At 31.6% G+C, this 10,799-nt stretch overlaps 1 long non-coding RNA gene across 1 annotated transcript in view; it reads right to left on the bottom strand.

Annotated features, from left to right (window-relative positions):
* LOC111087738 overlaps window positions 1-4,436 on the bottom strand; it is a 15,260-nt gene extending 10,824 nt beyond the window's left edge. Inside the window, exons 1-2 of the long non-coding RNA XR_002612388.1 lie at window positions 4,426-4,436; window positions 651-656 (exon numbers count right to left, since the gene is read on the bottom strand). This is a non-coding gene — a long non-coding RNA (uncharacterized LOC111087738). The remainder of the gene's footprint in view (window positions 1-650; window positions 657-4,425) is intronic.
* Between the last annotated feature and the right edge of the window lie 6,363 nt (window positions 4,437-10,799).

The following is a 10,799-nucleotide window of genomic DNA, read 5'->3' as shown; positions in this document are numbered from 1 at the left end:
TTCTCTGGCGCTGGATGAGTCTACTGATCTCTCGAGTACATCACAACGTCTCGCGTTCATTCGTGGTGTTATTTTGGACACAAATCTCAGTAACCTTTTTTGCTGCTTAGTTTGTGAGATTCGGATATGTGCGCACTGGGTGTGATATAACTATCTTATTGCTAACGTCGCCTTCTTTGATAACTTTTTGGTAAATAAACATGTTTGTTGTCTTTATTTTTTGTGTATTCACTGTATTGTATTGAACAAAATGGTTATGCGGCCCGCGCTCGTCATTCTCTCAGTTATCTTGCCCGCTGTGAGGAAAGTTTGATGACCCCTGGGCCCTAACCAAATGATCTGTTATTTGCCAATTTTTTTTGAAACCATTTTGAACTTCGAGTAATTTTTATGTGATCTCCAGAAAAGTGGAGATCATATTGCTAATAATTCCTCCTAACATTTTGTCCACACAACTAGTTAGATTAATTGGTCGCTAGCTTCTTGGCTTATTCGCTGGTTTACTTTCGTTTAGAAGCACAATAATATTTGCTTGCTTCCGTGAGAATGGGATGTAACCAGGGTTGAGGGATAAATTAAATAATGCTGTTAGATGGTCAAACAATTTCTGAGTACCTTTTTAAGGAGAATGGGTTGTATTCCATCCTCACCTGGAGCTTTATTGGTGGTTTGTTTTATTGACGTGATTACTTCTGTTTTTGTTATTGTCTGGGAAATGTGGTGTGTACATATGTAATTTTGTATGTGGCCATCTGTTCATTATGTGTTTTAAAGGTTTTTCTCAACTGTTCTTTCAAAAATGTTCCTACAGTTGCTAAAAAATGAGGAATAATGGTACCTTCGGAGGACAGTATAAATATTTTGAGAACTACACTACCATACTTAATACCAGTGGGTATTTGCAATTTTAAAAAGCTGAAATAGAAGAATAATTTCTCGTAAGTTCACGAAATGTCCCATATTTTGTACACTATGTTCTGAAATTGTTAAGCTACGAAACAGTAGTAGCATTAAATAACTTAAAAAATTCTCTAACATTTGGTCTCAGTGATAATACTGAAAATGCTATATTCTACATTCATACTCTTGTAAAGAAACCATAAATGTTTATATTTAAAATCCTTAGTGAATGAATCGCCTAAGAGTTATAATTATAGATTTAACCACAATTATATGATCAATAAGAACAAAAAACTATAACTATACCAAAAGTTTGTTTAGCTTTCACAAATAGTTACAATTCTAAACCTAAGGAAAAATTTTATGATTGTTTTAAAAATGAGTGATTTACTTGTATTTCGAAACTCTAGAAAGAAATTGACAAGTGCCAGAAACTATACTTTTCTTAAAACCTATTGTTTACAACCATTCTGTGTTCATTTGTTTTCGAAATTTGCACTATTTAATCTTTTCCCCAAAACTATTATGAATGATTTATTTGTAAGAATATGAAAATAATAATCGAAAATTGAATCTTATTCTACATTTTATGCTTATTTTTAAACAAGTTCTTTTTTGTGAGTAAAATAGAAATATAATGCAAAAAGTGTTTAAATGTTGCATTCTCTGTGAATTTGATGAAGACTAATTTATCTATGGTATCTAAAATTTTCTTTTACCCGCATTTTTATTTCACACTTGAAACTAAATATCTTTCTTTGGGACTGATACTCTATTGTAGAGAGACCCCACCCCCACCCGTGGTGGGCAGAGCACAGATAGCCCATTGTGTAGCTTTGTGCTTAATTACAAACAAACAAACAAACAATCTATTGTAGAGTTCTTATCTACACAATACCATCTAGTGAGCACCACTGACAACATTTGTCCGACATCTAAGAAAGTTTGTTGAATCGCTGATGTATTGTTCTTATCACTTATTAAATGTTTTTAATCATCCCTGTAAAATTTGCAATTATTTGGTTGACAGGTATGTATTTTTGAACGTAAAATTGCGGAAAATCGTCTTTCCCCCAGTCCGGCATGATAACTTGTATGGTCCACTAAATGTTTCAAATTAACTGTCATTTCTATAATAATGGATGCAGTATAATATACGGAATTATAGCATAATAACGTTTTCAACAATGTTGTATACTTCGAAATTAGCAAAAAAAAATGCGTCTGGATAGGAATGCCACACATTTCATATCGTTTTCATATTTCATATACAGCTTGAGTTAATTGGTTCGTAAGTTTTCAATTTATTATTTTTTCAGGCGTTATTCGGTCAAAAAGAAAAAAAAGAGATCAAAAATGTATTTTAAACTCTGGTGGTGGGCTCTTTGTTGGATCCCCTCAATAAGATAAAAACAATACTGGGAGATTACATGAAAATGTGAGAATAAGGAAGGTGTTTTAATGATTTAATATAATTGTCTATATGAGTAGTTTACACTGAGAAATTGCTTTGCCCGAAGGATTAGGAACTGAGATAAACTATGGTCTCTTCTTTTCTTCTTCTTCTTCTTAGTCTCCGATTAATGAGAAAAACGGCCTGGACATAAATTATCTTTACAATTTATTTATTTATTATGGGATATTCAGGAAACAAATATCTAAATGAAAATAAAAACTGTTTTAGCGTCTGATGTTATGCTTCGTTGTCAGGTAAAAATTTTACGAAGGTGAAAACAGGACAATTAAAATGTGAAGGGATGGAAACATCTTAATGACTTAACACGATTATGTAAAATAGATAATTTATAATAAAACACGTTTTGCATAGGGTTTTTGTTCATTTCTATTAAGTCTTCTTGAACTTGCATGTTTTTCTAAAATTATGAATGTATATAGGATTAGATATTCAGCGCTTTCACAGCCATTGATTAACGAGAAACATGGACCAGCCAGGAATGTTTCACATTAAATCACTGTTCTAATAATTCCTACGTAGTTTGGGTCAAATACTTTCTAAAAATACATTCACAAGTTGTTTGCTTTGTAGAAGAGCTTCTGTTAAATCAAAATATTTTTATACGTGCTCTTTTAATTTGAATAAAGAAGAACCCTGATTAGAACGTTCCACACACCTCAACATACTTTGCCGTAAAAAAAAGGACATTTCATGTTTGTCAGCTTTTTAAACTTCAAAACCATTTTTATGCGTAACTTATTGTAACATCCCTTTTCGGAATGTTACTGTCAATAATAGGAAATATCAATACTTTTTAGACTTTCTCGGTTATAATTCGAATACGCTTGCAGTGTTGTGTTAGTTACAATAATGTAAATATATTCACTTTAATTATTCCTTATTGTTTTTGGCATCAAATAAATTATATTAACAATGTTTGAGAAAAAAAAATTGGATTAAAGTTTGATATTGTTTTGTTTTATTTTTGGAATAATATATAATTTTTAATTTTAAAAATACTAACTTCGTGGTAACGTATAAACACTTTTATTTGTGTTGTCATATTGTATTACATTTAAAATCTGTATCATAATATCATCTACGAAAATTTATTGAAAACTGTTTGAGTTATACAATATTACCCTTATGTTCTCCACCCACCGCTCTCCTGACGCTTGTGTATACATGTTTGCAGCGCTGTCTGTAGGAGACTGTGTTGTTGTTTTTTCGGATTGTGGATTTACCTCAGAGCAGCTAATTATGGCCCACTAGCTGGAGATTCAAAGAATATCAAATATGTTTTTCCTCGAACTCTGAGTGAAGACGAGACACAGGTGCACAAATCTTTATTATACATAAAATTATAACGCGATGCAATACGAATAAATACCAAGGACAGGTGTGCCCAATGTGCATATTTTGTGTGTCAAACTAGAAAGAGATAATCGAAAAACTTTAATAGTTTCTCTTACCACTTCTATGTGCTCCCTCTTGTAAGTTACTCTACAATCTAGTTAAAAATAAAGGAAACTAGTCTACATATTCAAGTCAAACCTAGTTTTAAATAAAAAAACACAAATATTAAATAAGGCTTGTGCAAAGGCTCGCGTCCTGTGAGCGGCCCATCTGTTCACAACCTACTGGGCATAAAGGGCGTGGAAGACCATAGCTGTTATCCAATTTTTCAACAAAAAAAAAATGTCTCTCTTTTAATATTAGAAGTTATCTTTATCGGAAGACAACCCATTTAACAACCAATTAGTGAATACACATGCCGAGGGCACTAGAGAAAGTTGGCTTACTTGCTTGAGTGCCCCACTGCACCTACACTGAGAATGATGAAAAACAATAATGTAATGAAATTTACTTATTAACTCTTAACAATCTCGCTTATTAAACAAACAAACAAAAAAACGAAAACACAATGTACGTACTTGCGCACATGTAACGACAATCCCTTCTGCTAAGCTTTCTCTCTCTCTCTCTGATGATCTTAAAAGAAAGTCGTTATACTGTAATCTATTACTAGAGCTGGTCCAAGAAAGGGCGCCGAAATTCAGCAAGAAAACCCGTTTTCTATATTCGGTGGACATCTTGTGACTTTTGTTTTCCCACAACATTGGCTGACTGTTACATTTAATTAATGCCATACTTGCCCAACAAAGGATAGTACAGTGCCAATCCTTTTAACCTAGATGACGTATATTATTACAATATCCACTCCGGCAGAATATACTTCACCTACTATAGAAAATAAACGAATCAAATAAAACAAGGTAATTTTAACTTTCCGGACCAGTGTTACAGCACAGAAACTAAATAATCAATAACTTTTTAACTTTCTATACCTCTAAATCAGGTAGGGAACATATGATATGTCTGCATATCACAATCATATCTCTGTTTATTTGTTCAGTAAAATTCTTAAAACTTCATAAACAATTGTGCGAAATAAAAACAAAAAATGAAATTAAAATTATTTTAAGATTTGTTTTACATTTAAAACTTAAAAAAACAGATCCTTGCAACGTTCAGCTTCTCAACTCCACTACGCCTTTGGTAGCAGAGATATACATATAAATATTAGATTTTCCACATTTAGTCTTTTGTTTTCTTCTTGTTCAGCCAACCTTCAATTATACAAAACCAACATACTAATCACCTGCAACCTCGTTTAAAGGTTTGGTTTTGGTTTATTTTCGCTCAAAGCTACACGAGGGCTATCTGCGCTAGTCGTCCCTACTTTAGCAGTGTATACTAGAGGGAAGGCAGCTAGTCATCACCACTAACGAATAGTGGGATTGACCACGGCGAGCACATTTGATTGGACAGAGATTCGAAGCCGTGACTCTCAGATTGCTAGTCGATCGTCCTAACCACCTGGCCATGCCGGGCCACCTTGTGTTAAACAACTGTTAAGAGTTTTATTTTTTACCTTCTGTTTGGCTTGCTTGCTAAAAGTAAATATAACATTTTTATAGTAAAGATATAAAAGAATGGATGTTGTTTGCTTTGAAGTTGTGGTGGACATAGCAAATAATCCAGTGCGGTTTTCCGCTAAAACAAACAATTCATGTTGTAGCGCCCTCAGTGATGGAAACCACATAATATTTCTTATTATTACTTTACTTTTAAAGATTACGTGTTATTAAATGTATTATGTAAATGTTTATTTACAATAAGTATAACAATTATTTACACTTGTGGCAATTTTAGGAACTAAATCATGTTCTTCCCAATTGTTTTTCTTTTAAAAGTACATAAATATTTAATTTCTTAAGAGTGTAACTTAACCAACCTTCAGACACAACAAACTATATGTTAAATTGAATAGATATTCCTTTTAACATTTTTACATCAATTTTCTACGCTTAGCTTTAGCACTGAGCTGGTCTGAGATAACGTTTATATTTAATTCTTCTTGTTAGTTATCAAGAAGTATTCTTATATACTGTGGTCTTTCCTGGTTTAGTTATTGTGTCACATCTTAAACAGGTGGACTGGACTTTAACATTACACTCCAAGACACTCAACTTTTTTATGGAGTAATTTAGATACCCTAGTGTGAAGTAAACGTGGGTCCCAGTTACAATGAGGATAAATAAACTTATGTATAGCACATTTAATGTTTTTAATGGTAGTATGTTATACTGAAACCTGATTACTACCATAACCTTTATGCAGATCTCGACATTGGTTTAAGAATATCTGTGTAAGCATACTTAATGAGACGTTAACCACCTACTAGTAGGAGGTAAGACCTGTTTACAAGTAATTTTGCATCATTTTATTATAACTGTTCAGAGAAACACTGCGTGCATAGTTTCTAGTATTTTTATAAATAATATTGCCAAAAAAGTGAGATTTTTCTTCTTCTCGAAACTGTTCTTTTAATTAAAAGGCTCTTGCGACTAAATCCACACTTTGCAATAACTGGACGCTTCGATTAAATCATAATCTGTATATACCAACTTTAATTAGCCCACTTATACTCATGAATAGTTAGTCCATAATCTAGTTATACATCCTTGTAGATGAGAAAAGCAACCTGGTGTAAAAGTTATTCCTACAAAATTCTTTAACCCGTACATGTAGGAAAGAACATTAGATTTTGCTTGACGGTTGGCTTCGAAATTCAACTATTCATGATTTTTTACAGTAATACACAGGATGCTTCGTAAAATACAATACTGTGAAACGAGAAAACCAGTATACAAGTAAATTGCTGTTTGAAAACTCTTTGTATTTTTTAGCCCCTACCTCATAAAAAACTAGTTTTTATCCATCACGCCAATGTTCTTCAGGGTTAGGCAATAATTATTGGGACAAATATGCATAGCTCAAATATACCTCATTCTATGAAGTAGAAAACCTCATTTCTTGCCTACTAAAACAATTACTTGTTTGTTTTTTATTAATTGTTTGATTTACTGTTTCAGATTATATAACTGTGCAAAGTCGCGGATTTACTTCATGGATCCACAGATTGAAAGAACTAACTTAACACCAGGCAGCAAAGATGTTATCAACGAACCTCTTGTGATACTTGCAAAGGAGTTGCTACCATCATTACACATTCAACCGGGGTTAATGAAGCAGTTTGTAAAGGCTTTGAACAGAGATGGCAACTGTTTCAAATACATTTCTGATCCATTCTTTTCTATAAGGGAAGATAAAATAGAAGCTGGGGTTTTCGGAAACTAATGAAAGATGAAAATTTTCTTGATTCAATGTCAAATGTGGAGAAAGCGGCTTGAATGTCATTCAAAAATGTTGCTGAAAACTTTCTAGGAAACCATAAAGACGAAGAATATAGAACAACTGTTAGCCACATTTTGAAATGCTATAAAAAACTTATTTGCAACATGAATCTAAAATTGCTTTTCCTTCACGGCCACTTGGAGTAGTTCCCTGAGAACCTTGGAGCGGTTAATGAAAAGCAAGGTGAAAGGTTCAAACGAGACATAAAAAACATGGAAAAAAGATATCAAAGATGATGGAATGTCAATATGATGGCTGACTATTGTGGGTCTTGAAGACAGATGTTTCCAAACAAAATTACAAAAAGACATATAAAAAGAGAAAATTTACTCAAATTTGATGATGTATATAGCCAAAAAAAGTAATCTAAAATGATTCTTTATGTAAATTCTGTTGTATTACTGTTATTTTACTCAAATTTCAATAAATAAAGTTCTTTTGGTGTGAAGTTGAAAGTTTTTATTTTCTAAATGTTTCATCTAATATTATTTTTATATAATGCTAATAAAATCAGGAAGTTTTATTATTCATTTGGTGAAAAAATATGATGTGAAAGTAAAAAAAAAAAAAAATGATACCAAATTTGAAATCAGCACCTTCAAATTGTATTACTTCACCTATTTTCAAAAAAACATTTTTTTTCATTTGTATACTAGTGTAATTAAATAAAATAATAAAACCTTTACCAAAGGTCACCTCAATAGAATAAAATAGCGTAAATGGTGTATGTTTTAGATCACAGATTAGATTAACTGCTTTTTAATATACTGCGATACATATAAATGTATGATATATAGATACGTATGCATATTTAGCTAAAAAGTTGGTAGAACATAATATAATTTTGAATAAGAGATGGCGCTACATATCCTAATGTCTTAAGTCGAGCCTGTTTGAACGTTCAGATATAAATATTGACATATTTTTAATAGATATTAACTTGAAGAAAAATATATAAGTGTGATTTCTATAAAAACTAATGCGCACTTCATGACACATAGAAAGCTCATCACTTATTTTGTAGATATTTCTTGGCTCTACACATAGAAAATTTGTCGTTATTATTATAATGATGTAGATAGAAAAAAGTTTTTTCATCTTTTGGGAAAAAGTAATTCTAACAAAATTAAAATAATATCTCTAAAGGGTGATTCATTTGATACATATATAAAATGAGTAAAGTTTTAAGCTTAAAGTTTGTTATCTAATTTAAACTCTTGGTGCTACAAGGTCAATTTATATTTCAAAATTATTTTTCATCAAGAACGATAGGGTGACCTTTGACACTCAGGTTTTATATGCATACATACTTTTTAATATTAAGGAAAAACATATGACAAAAGTGAGGGTTTTTTAGCATGCGGAGTAACAATTGATAAAAATAATTAAATAGGAGCTAAACATAAGTTTGTAACCATGTGTGGATAATATCTGAAACAACGAAATATCCAAACTTCTGGTTAATTACAAAATTAACGTTTAATTCTAAAACGTTAAACTTAAAAACCACCAAAATCTCAATGGTTAGGTTTTTTATCAATAACATTTAACATTAATATAAAATAATACACCACATATAAAGGAGTATGAGAAAAATATTTTAAAGTTTAGTATTATTTTGCAAGCACTGATATATAGAGCTAATCTTATAAATATATCTAAAGTGGCTTTGAATTATTATAATATAAATATCTAGCAATTTAAAATTATATATATTTTTTAAATATTATAATTGGTAAAGTTTATCATCGCACTGAACCATGAATCTAGTATTTTTCGATGGTACGTATTTACTCCGATTAAATGCATTTCAAAGAACTGTTTCTATATTAAAATAATATATAAAAACTTAAATGACTGCTGAGAAAAATAATAGGTGTGACTAATTCCCTTATCAGTGTACAGGCCTCCATATAGTTTACTTAATTATATCAAAAATATATATACTTCAACGAGGTTCTATAATTAGGTACACGTAGTTACCTGCTACGCCCCGTAGATAACCTCTTCATTAAATTAAACTTGTTTGTTATTAATTTCTTAAGCTATGTGTTGGGGAGAACTCAAGCATATAGTGAGTTCAACAACTGCGAACATTTCACAAAAATAGTATTCATCGCTGTTATCTGATTAATCAGTATTTTATTTTTGGTGTTTTTATTTATTTCGACAATATTATATTTGACTGGTTCAGGATATTTACGATTTCATCTGGAAATAATTAGTATAGAGCTGAACATTTCAAGATGGATTCCAGTTTTTTATGCACTGCAACACACCCAAAGTCACAAGCTGGTGTATGTGGGCTTCATGGAAAGAACTCACAGGAAGGGTGAGGGCCAGATGCTCCACTCCTCAAACATGTGTTTGTACAACGTAGAGCTAATTTATTTTTGCTCCTTTATCAAAAACGTGTATATATATATATATTATCGATCTTTACACATTTGTGCTTTAATGAGGTACTTAATTCAATTATACCACTATAGAAATTCTTTAATTGTATAAATGGGTTCTTTAATTCATTTATACCATTAAAGAATTTCTATAGTTTCCCAAGGAGTAAGAAACTCTTCGTAGCCTTATGGGCCATTTACATATATAGGGAGAAAATATTACAACTAAATATTATTATGTATTGTAACTGCCTTCCAAATCGAATTAAGCAGTATACGTACATAAATAAAAATAATTATTTAATCATTTTTATTGGTGGATTTTTTTTAGTAAACGAAATGGGCTTCATAAATATTTTACATTGATTCAAAGTTTTTTGTAGATCATTCAAATTGTGGTTTCGAATACAGCTACCGAATATGCCCGACCTTTCAGCTGTAGAGGCGTTATAATATGGTGATCAATCTCACTTTTTGTTGGTAAAATAGTAACCCAATCTTCCCTCTACTCTATCATTTCCAAATTAGGGACGGCTAGTGTAGATAGCTCTCGAGTGGCTTTGCGGAAAATTCAACAAACAAACAAATACGCAGAAATAAGCTTTCTCTCCTATAAATGTGGCCACAACAAAAATAGGTTTAAAAAGTAATTACAATTTTCATTACATGACCATTTTAAATCTTTTACAATAAACTAGATGTGATTCGTCACGGGTTCAAATGCAAGGGGAGGAAGCATATCGTGAATAAAAAAAGGTTACTATATACATGCCTGTAAATAACTGTGGGAATGTGACTACTCTCCAAAGTAAAACAAAGTAAGAAAAACACTGTGTTTATCTTATTTACCCACAAGTGATAGTGCCTTATTTCGTTTTTATTTTACTTCGGAAAGCAGTCACCTTCCCAAAGTTATCTGCAGGCAGTGAAGAGTGATATAGATGTGGGACGTTGTGAGATTGAGTACCCACATCTCGCTCTCCTAACTCGTATTTCTTTTGATAATTTTATTTGACTTTTTCTAAATTTCTTCATGTGAGACTGGCAAACGGAGGTTAAGACTGATAGAGGATGTATCCCAAACATAATATGGGTCCTACTTCCTCAGTCACCTCCAAAACCCAGGGCACATTTTATATCCCACATTTTAGCCTGTACTTTGGGGATCCTTTTCATTTTTGGAGCGTCTTTAATTTAATTTTGGTTTTTGTTTGGGCTTTTTTTGTTCAGTTACACGTATATATATATATATATATATATATATGTGTGTGTGTGTGTGTGTGTGT

Source organism: Limulus polyphemus, unplaced genomic scaffold (genome assembly GCF_000517525.1).
Source record: "Limulus polyphemus unplaced genomic scaffold, Limulus_polyphemus-2.1.2 Scaffold2563, whole genome shotgun sequence".
Lineage (NCBI taxonomy): Eukaryota > Metazoa > Arthropoda > Merostomata > Xiphosura > Limulidae > Limulus > Limulus polyphemus.
The sequence above is the reverse complement of the archived record's forward strand: the minus strand, read 5'-3'. Positions and strand labels throughout refer to the sequence as shown.